The 8,524-nt window shown below is 51.4% G+C and overlaps 1 pseudogene; it reads right to left on the bottom strand.

Annotated features, from left to right (window-relative positions):
* Window positions 1–3,693: 3,693 nt before the first annotated feature.
* On the bottom strand, window positions 3,694–4,029 carry LOC122897894 (annotated as a pseudogene).
* Window positions 4,030–8,524: the final 4,495 nt, after the last annotated feature.

Here is an 8,524-nt window from a genome sequence, read left to right as displayed (position 1 = left end):
AGCCAGACCTCACCCCTCCTACCAATGTGAACTCCAAACGGATCCCACACTTCCATGGGAAACAGAACACTGGAACACACGTGTGTGTGTGTGTGTGTGTGTGTGTGTGTGTGTCTGTCTGTCTGTCTGTCTGTCTGTGTGTCTGTGTGTCTGTGTCTGGGTGCCTGTGTGTGTCTGTGTCTGTGTGCATGCGCGCGTGTTGGGGGGGTGATTCTAGGGGGAGAGCTGGGGATCTAGGGCCAGGCAAAGAGGGTTTAAGACTGGACACCAAAGGCGCGATCCGTAAAAAATAAATAAATAAATAAACGGAGGGGTTGGAAGTCCCCAAAATTAAAAACCTAGGCTCTGTGAAACACCCTCTGAAGAGGACCCAAGAGCAAAGGACACACAGAGGCCTGGGGGATCAGCCGGGAGTGGGAGGTGGGGTGGTGGAGGGTGTTGCTCAGAGAGAAACAAAATGAGGAAACGCTCGCTCCCGGAGGTTGGATCTGGGTCACTAGGGGAATCTGGGTACAATCCATTCAGATGGGAAGTCTGCCACACGGCCCAAGGCAAGGAAGAAAACCAAGATTTTTAGGGTCAGGTCCCTTTGAGCAGGTCATGTCTAATACAAGGCCCCCGACTCAGAAAACCAGCGAGGCAGTTTAATGTCTACTTCCAAATGGACATGGAGTCTGGGTTTGAGAGGCAGGGAGTCCATCCCTGATCATCCCAGAGGCGATTAAAAAATACAGAAGAACCATTAGCAACGACAAACTCTGCAGGGCCCAGGGTCGAACGGCAGAGAACCTTCCGATTTTCTTTTTTCTTTTCTTTTCTTTTTTTCTTTTTTTAAAGATTTTATTTATTTATCAGAGAGAGGGGAGGGGGTAGAGAGCGAGCACAGGCAGACAGAATGGCAGGCAGAGGCAGAGGGAGAAGCAGGCTCCCGGCTGAGCAAGGAGCCCGATGTGGGACTCGATCCCAGGACGCTGGGATCATGACCTGAGCCAAAGGCAGCTGCTTAACCAACTGAGCCACCCAGGCGTCCCCCGATTTTCTTTTTAACACCCAGGCCAAGGAGCCTATGCGCAGGCACACTGCCGCTGTGGAGGAGCCTCGGGAATGGCCGGAAAGAAAGGAGCCAGCAATGGCAGGACCAGGGATGGGGAGAGGGATTCCCGCGGAACAAGGACCCGTGAGCCACTTGAGTCTGGGTAGACTGCCCTGAAGGAAACCAGAACATGTCACCCCTGAAAGGTGCCCACTGTGGCACGTCGGTTATCTCAAATTCAACTCCTTGAAGACACAGCACCAACAAGAAGGATATGCCGACCCTTCTGGTCTTCATGAGACCAAGAGAGCCAACTCCCATGTGATAGGTACCTTCCCTGGAACCAGGAAGCAGAAAGGCATCCTCCATCACCAGAGACAGGAGAGGGGAACCGGAGAATTAGGGTCTGAACCGTCCACATCGATAAAACTTCTTCAACCAGACCCACCCCCACCCCCACCCCCGTCTTCCCGGGGCTGTCTTTTCCAAGCGGCTACCTGCCCCTTGACCAAACCCCTTTTTTCTCATCCGTTCTTCACGAGTGGATCGAGTCCCTGTCTTGTCTGTCTGTCTGTCTGTCTGTCTTTCTTTCTTTCATTCTTTTTTCTTTTAAGATTTTACTTTATTTACTTATTTGAGAGACCGAGATCACAAGTAGGCAGAGAGGGGGGCTGGGGGGGGGGGAAGCAAGCTCCCGGTCGAGCAGAGAGCCTGACGCAGGGCTCGATCCCAGGACCCGGAGATCACGAGATCATGACCTGGAAGGCGGAGGCCCAACCCGCCCAGCCACCCAGGCACCCCTCGAGTCCCTGTCTTTAGGTCCTTGTGAAGGCGCCCCTGTGCTGGCAAACACCTGTCCACAGTTGGATGCCCTTCTCTAGGGAAGCTCTTCTGTCGGATACCATCCTAGGCCCAGCCACAGACCCTAAGCAGGTAGAGAAGAATGTGTGTCCACCACCACTACCAAACACCACCACCACCACCACCCCACCACCACCACAACCACCACCAGCAGCCCCACCCCCACCCCCACCCCCACCCCAGTGGCAAGAATGTCCACCTGGAACGTCACTCAGACCAGATGTAGAGAGCGAAGGCAAGAGAAATGAGGCAACAGCAAGGTCTCCTGACCACTTGTAACCCGCTGATGAATCCCTGACACACATACAGGGTGCAACACCCCTACAACTCCCTCAAGGATTTTGTTCAATGTTTTACCCGCGAGGATTTGCTCTAGTCCGTGTCACTTCACTCCGATAGCCACAAATGCCCACGAGATGCTAACATCCCTCTTCCAACACGTGGCCCACAGACACACATCTAAAGACACACGCTTTGCTAAAACAAAAGGGACTTACCTCACCTTGACAGGACGTAGCCCTGCAAGGTCTCAGAGACCTTGCTCGCAGCATACACACATTCCTTGGAGACTTACCTTATCCCTAACCCCCACTAACTGGAAACTGTATCACCAGTGACCCCTCACAATCCCAGCACAGCTCTTTCTGCCCACAGGTCCTGTCCCCGTGCTGTCATAAAAGCACCTTTTTGCACCAAACACATCTCTGCAATTCTTTCTTGACCATTTCCCGGGCAGCTCCACATCCGGTCTGCCTGTCTGTCCGGTTTTTGTGTTTGTTCCTTCGTGTGTGTGTGTGTGTGTGTGTGTGTGTGTGTGTGTGCGCGCGCGCGCGCGCGCGCGCGTGTGTGTGCGCGTGCGTGTTTAATGGGGCTTTGGTTTTAATTATTTATTTATTTACGTACTTACGTACTTACTTACTTACTTACTTACTTATTTTGATCGATTTTGTGTTCACAGCCAAATTCACTGGAGAATATGGCCAGTACCCGCAGGACACCTGCTCTGCCATCCCTCCCTGCTCACTGGCCCCGGCCCAGCCCCCCAACACTCAGAGGCACAGGCCTGCTCCCTGAGAGCTTCCACAAGCCTATTGACCAACCGACCATCCGTCCATCCGTGGCAAAGCTGGTGTATCGCTTACAAAGGATGAATCCACACTGTGACATCATCATCAGCCACTCAGAGCCCAGAGTTTACACGAGAGTCCACTCTTGGCGTTATCCATTCTCTGGGGTTTTGTTTTCCTTTTTATAACGACTTTATTTATTTATTTGACAGAGAGAGAGACAGACAGACACACAGATCATAAGTAGGGGGAGGGGAGCAGGCTCCCCGCCAAGCAGAGAGCCCAATACGGGGCTCGATCCCAGGACCCGGAGACCATGACCAGAGCCAAAGGCAGAGACTTGACTCACTGAGACACCCAGGCGCCCCCCTTCTCTGGGTTTTGACAAAAGTATCTTACCACCATCGTAGCACTCTGAATAGTTCCACCGCCTTAAAAATCCTCTGTGCCCTGCCTAGTCACCCTACCCACCCACCTACCCACCCACGCCCTCCCCCCACCCCCCAACACGCACCCTCCACGCCTGCCAAAACCCCTGGCAGCCGACAGATCTTGGTTTTCCCTTTTTCCCTGCCTGCCTGCCTGCCTGACCTCTTACCTTCCTTATCATTAGTTTGAATATCATTGGCTTATTATGAAAGACAGACATGGAAATTACTAACACGAGGCAAGATTTCACAACTTCAGTGGACTGAGTAGTTTCACGGGATGCCATTGCAATAATGATTTATTTCAGTCTATATATTTTCTCAGAATGTCACGGTCTCTAAGTAAGAAAATAGTCCACGTCATCTAGAACTACCCCGAGGCCTCCATATTCTGGGAGAAAACATTTATCGCCAACTTCCAGGCCAACTGGTTGAATCTCTCCACCCTTTCCTTTAGAGACTGACCAATAGCTATTCCTGTTGCTTAAAGTACTTTTCCTTGAGATTTTTCGGAGAGCCCACTGCCTCCTTTGGTTACAATTTTGGCTGCACTCCTTTGGAGCAAAACCTGGTCAAAGAGGGGGAGAAACCCTCTCCACACACCTGTCCGTCTATGACGCTGTCTGCTACAGTTCATATTCTGCTCTCCAGCCGGCTGATCTCGTGACCCTCTCCATAGTTTGGCCTCCTTCAGCATGTCACATTGACTTGGAACCGTGAGGTAGGTGCACCTCTTCTGATTGGCTTATCTCAGTCAGGAATACACACGGAAGTTTCCCTGCCTGGCTCCCCACAGCTCCCCATAGCTCCATAGCTCGCTCATCTCTTTCCAAAGCCCCGAAAACCATTTAGTTCATGGCCTGGAGGTACCCCACTCTCTGTATCCATTCTCCTCCTGCGGGACTTCTGGATTGCCTCCAGGTTCAAGCCATTACGAGTGAAGGGGCCATGAACGTCTGCGTATAGGTTTCTGTGCAGACATCAGTTTTCAACTCATTTGGGTCATCGATACATACCAAGGAGCAGGATTGCCGTGTCGAACGGTAAGAGTATGTTTAGCTTTGAGAGGCCATCACCCATATTTCTGGCATGGGGGGGGGGCGGGAGCTGAGCAGAGGGCTGTGCACGGAAGGAACAAGGTCACGAAGGAGGGAGAATTCAAAGATGCTGGAAAGGAAGACGTCACCGGGGCACACCCTTTACCTCGGGGTTTGTGGCAGACCCTAAGGATGACATTGACATGAGACGGAGTAACAGGAAAAGGAGCCTACAAATTTGTTCCCTGAAAGTGTCACATGACAAAGCCCTCCCAAGGAAAGCAAGACCCTGAGAAGGAGCAAATCCTAGTTGCTGGTATATTGAGTTGACCAAGAAGAGGCGATTGTGGAAGAGTAACTAAAGTACGTGGGGAGGCTAAAGGAACATACAGATCTGAAAGAAAGAAAGAAAGAAAGAAAGAAAGAAAGAAAGAAAGAAAAGAAAGAAGATCAGTTTGTCCAGGGTGCCTGGGTGGCTCCGTGGGTTAAGCCGCTGCCTTCGGCTCAGGTCATGATCTCAGGGTCCTGGGATCGAGTCCCGCATCGGGCTCTCTGCTCTGCAGGGAGGCTGCTTCCTCCTCTCCCTCTCTCTGCCTGCCTGTCTGCCGGCTTGTGATCTCTGTCTGTCAAATAAATAAATAAAATCTTTTAAAAAAAAGATCAGTTTATCCAGAATTCTCCTTTTCATTCTCAACTTCCCGTCCTTGAAGATAAGAATGTCACTCACAGGGTACCTGGGCGGCTTAGTCCGTTAAGGTTAAGCATCTGCCTTTGGCTCAGGTCATGATCCCACGTTCCTGGGATCGAGTCCCACATCAGGCTTCTTGCTCAGCGGGGAGCCTGCTTCTCCCTCTCCCTCTGCCTGCCCTCTGCCTGCCCCTCCCCCTGCTTCTGCACACGCAGAATATATGTGTGCGTGCATGTGTGTACACATATACATATATAAACACGTGTGTGTGTGTTTGTGTGTCCCCCTCTCTTCTCTCTCTCAAAGAAAGAAAGAAAGAAAGAAAAAAGGATGTCACTTTCTTTCTTTCTTTCTTTCATTTTAAAGATTTTACTTCTGCATTTGACAGCGAGAAAGAGAGCCCAAGTAGGCAGAGCGGCAGAGGCCATGCGCGGTGTTTATCTCTTCATTGTTATTTTGGTCCTTGTGGAAGTGATCTCTACAACCAGGGTGGGGCTGGAACTCAGGACTCAGATCTAAGAGTCAGCGCACTCTATGGAGAACCAACCAGGGGACCCTGAGCTTTTTGTAGCTTAGGGAGAGAACGGGTCTCCTGTGTGCCACCGCCCCCGCTCCCATACCGCTTTGGCACACAGGTTCTTTGGAATGTGAAGCGCTTAAGAAACAGTAACCCAGGGGCACCTGGGTGGCTCAAGCGTTAAGGGTCTGCCATAGGGTCAGGTCATGATCTCGGGCACCTGGGATCGTGTGTGTGTGCGCGCGCGCACCCACCCCCACCCCGGGGCCCCCATCTCATCTGGCTCCCTGCTCAGCGGGAAGCCTGCTTCTCCCTCTCCCACTCTCCCTGCCCCTGCTTGTTTCCCTCCCTCGCTGTTTCTCTCTATCAAATGCATAAACAGAACCTTAAGAGAGATAGGAAGAAAGAAAGAAAGAAAGAAAGAGGGAAGGAAGGAGAGAGAGAGAAAGAAAAAAAGAAAGAAAGAAAGGCAATAGCCAAAAAAAAAAAAAAAAAAAAAAAGAAAGAAAGAAAGAAAGGCAATAGCCCTGAGGAGGACACTCCGCCTCTCCCTCTGCTTCCTGACCTGAAAGGAGGAGATAAAACTCGCCTCGGAAAGGCACTCTCCCTCCATGGAGCAGGAGGAAAAGAAGACATTCTGCCCAGAAAACCTTCCTCTGTCAGTTCCCTTCCATCTATTGGCCTTCCCATGGTGGGCTGAGCTCAGAAGCCTAAAACTGCTTTCCTCTCTCCTGTCATTTCTCCACAACCGGATCTTTCCTAGTGGAGGACGCGCTCTCGAAATGGGAATTCTGAGCCGCCATTCTGTGTGACTTCTGGTGTGGGTGTCTCCTGCCTGATGGGCGCTGCACGTGTCAATCGACTGTTTCTCTCCCTGCGATCTATCTCTTTCTGACCGGGGTCTCAGCCAACAACTCAGAAGGGGAGTAGAGGGAACATTCTTCCTCCCCTACACCTACTGAATGCAGACGGACACACCCCTAGAACCCTCCCCTCCACGAGCATGCCCACGCATGTACACACACACACACACACACACACGCGCGCGCGCGCGCGCCCCAAATAAGAGTTGGAATCCACCTGAATGTCGAACAATGGCACAATGGTTAAACACAGGATGCTATACTCACATGATAGAATAGAACACTGATACTACAAATTATGTTTGCGGAGACGGTTTGGTGGCATGGGAATGTGCTTGTTGGGTGCAATACTTAGTGAAAAGAAGTAGGAAGCATTCTGCGGAGAATGGGTTCTCTCTTAGGACGGGATACCAGATCATTTCAAAGGCTAGGGATGGGGGCACCTGGGTGGCTCAGTGGGTTAAGCCGCTGCCTTCAGCTCAGGTCATGATCTCGGGATCCTGGGATCGAGTCCCACATCGGGCTCTCTGCTCAGCAGGGAGCCTGCTTCCTCCTCTCTCTCTCTCTGCCTGCTTCTCTGCCTACTTGTGATCTCTCTCTGTCAAATAAATAAATAAAATCTTTAAAAAAAAAAAAAGGCTAGGGATGGTGAAATCAGCTCTTCTTCTTCCTCCTCCTCCTCCTCCTCCCCCCTCCCCCTCCCCCTCTTCTTCTTCTTCTTCTTCTTCTTCTTCTAAGATTTTATTTACTTACGTGACAGACAGAGATCACAAGTAGGCAGAGAGGGAGGCAGAGAGAGAGGGGGAAGCAGGCTCGCCATCGAGCAGAGAGCCCAATCCGGGGTCTCGAGCCCAGGACCCTGGGATCATAAACCGAGCTGAAGGCAGAGGCTTTAACCCACTCAGCAGGGATGCTGAGGCAGATGTGGGGCTCCATCCCAGGACCCTGAGATCATGACCGGAGCCGAAGGCAGCGGCTTAATCCACGGAGCCACCCAGGCGCCTTTTATAAGACATTGGGTCCTAAAGAGGAAGCAGGACTTCAGCTAGTGGTCTCAGGAACGGTGCTTACTTCCTAGATTAATATTGATCCGCCCAACTTTCGCTTTTCATGGCTCGTCTCTCTCTGCAGGACATAGGGGAGAACACGGGTCTTACCATGAAAGAAGCCCACTTGGGTGGGACCGTCGCTTATGGAAAATGGAATCCGTGGGAAGGACTGAAGGCAGCATTGATAAAGACTGTGTTGCAGGTTAGAGATATTCCGCTTTGGTACCCCCCTCCACTCCCCAACCCCCCGCCCCAGCAAGGACTTTCCTTTGTTGCCATGTCTCTTGTTTGTTTGTTTCTTCGTTCATTCGTTCGCTCAGTTGATTTTTTTTTTTTAAGATTTTATTCACTGATGAGAGAGAGAGAGAGAGAGAGACGGAGCGCGAGCGCGAGCCCACGAGCAGAGTGAAGGGCAGAGGGAGAAGCGGGCTCTAAGCTGAGCAGGGAGCCCGATGCAGGACTAAATCCCAGGACTCCAGGATCATGACCTGAGCCCAAGGCAGACACGCTCAATCTCAACCGATTGAGCCACCGGGGCACCCCATTATTCATTCATTCATTCATTTTAAAAGACTGCATATATTTGACAGAGAGACAGCGAGAGAGGGAATACAAGCAGGGGGAATGGACAAGGGAGAAGCAGGCCTCCCGCCAAACAGGGAGCCCGGTGTGGGGCTTGATCTCAAGACCCTGAGATCACGACCTGAGCCAAAGACAGCCACTTAACCACTTAATTGGCTGAGCCACCCAGGCGTCTCCGAAGAGCACTTTCTTTCTTTTTTTTTTTTTTAATTTTATTTTTTTTAAGATTTTATTTTATTTATTTGAGAGAGAGAGACAGTGAGAGAGAGCATGAGCGAGGAGAAGGTCAGAGAGCGAAGCAGACTCCCCATGGAGCTGGGAGCCTGATGTGGGACTCGATTCCGGGACTCCAGGATCACGCCCTGAGCTGGAGTTAGTCGTTTAACCAACTGCGCCACC

This window comes from Neovison vison, unplaced genomic scaffold (genome assembly GCF_020171115.1).
Source record: "Neovison vison isolate M4711 unplaced genomic scaffold, ASM_NN_V1 Scaffold_009, whole genome shotgun sequence".
Classification (NCBI taxonomy): Eukaryota; Metazoa; Chordata; class Mammalia; order Carnivora; family Mustelidae; genus Neogale; species Neogale vison.
This window is presented reverse-complemented; position numbering and strand designations above follow the sequence as displayed.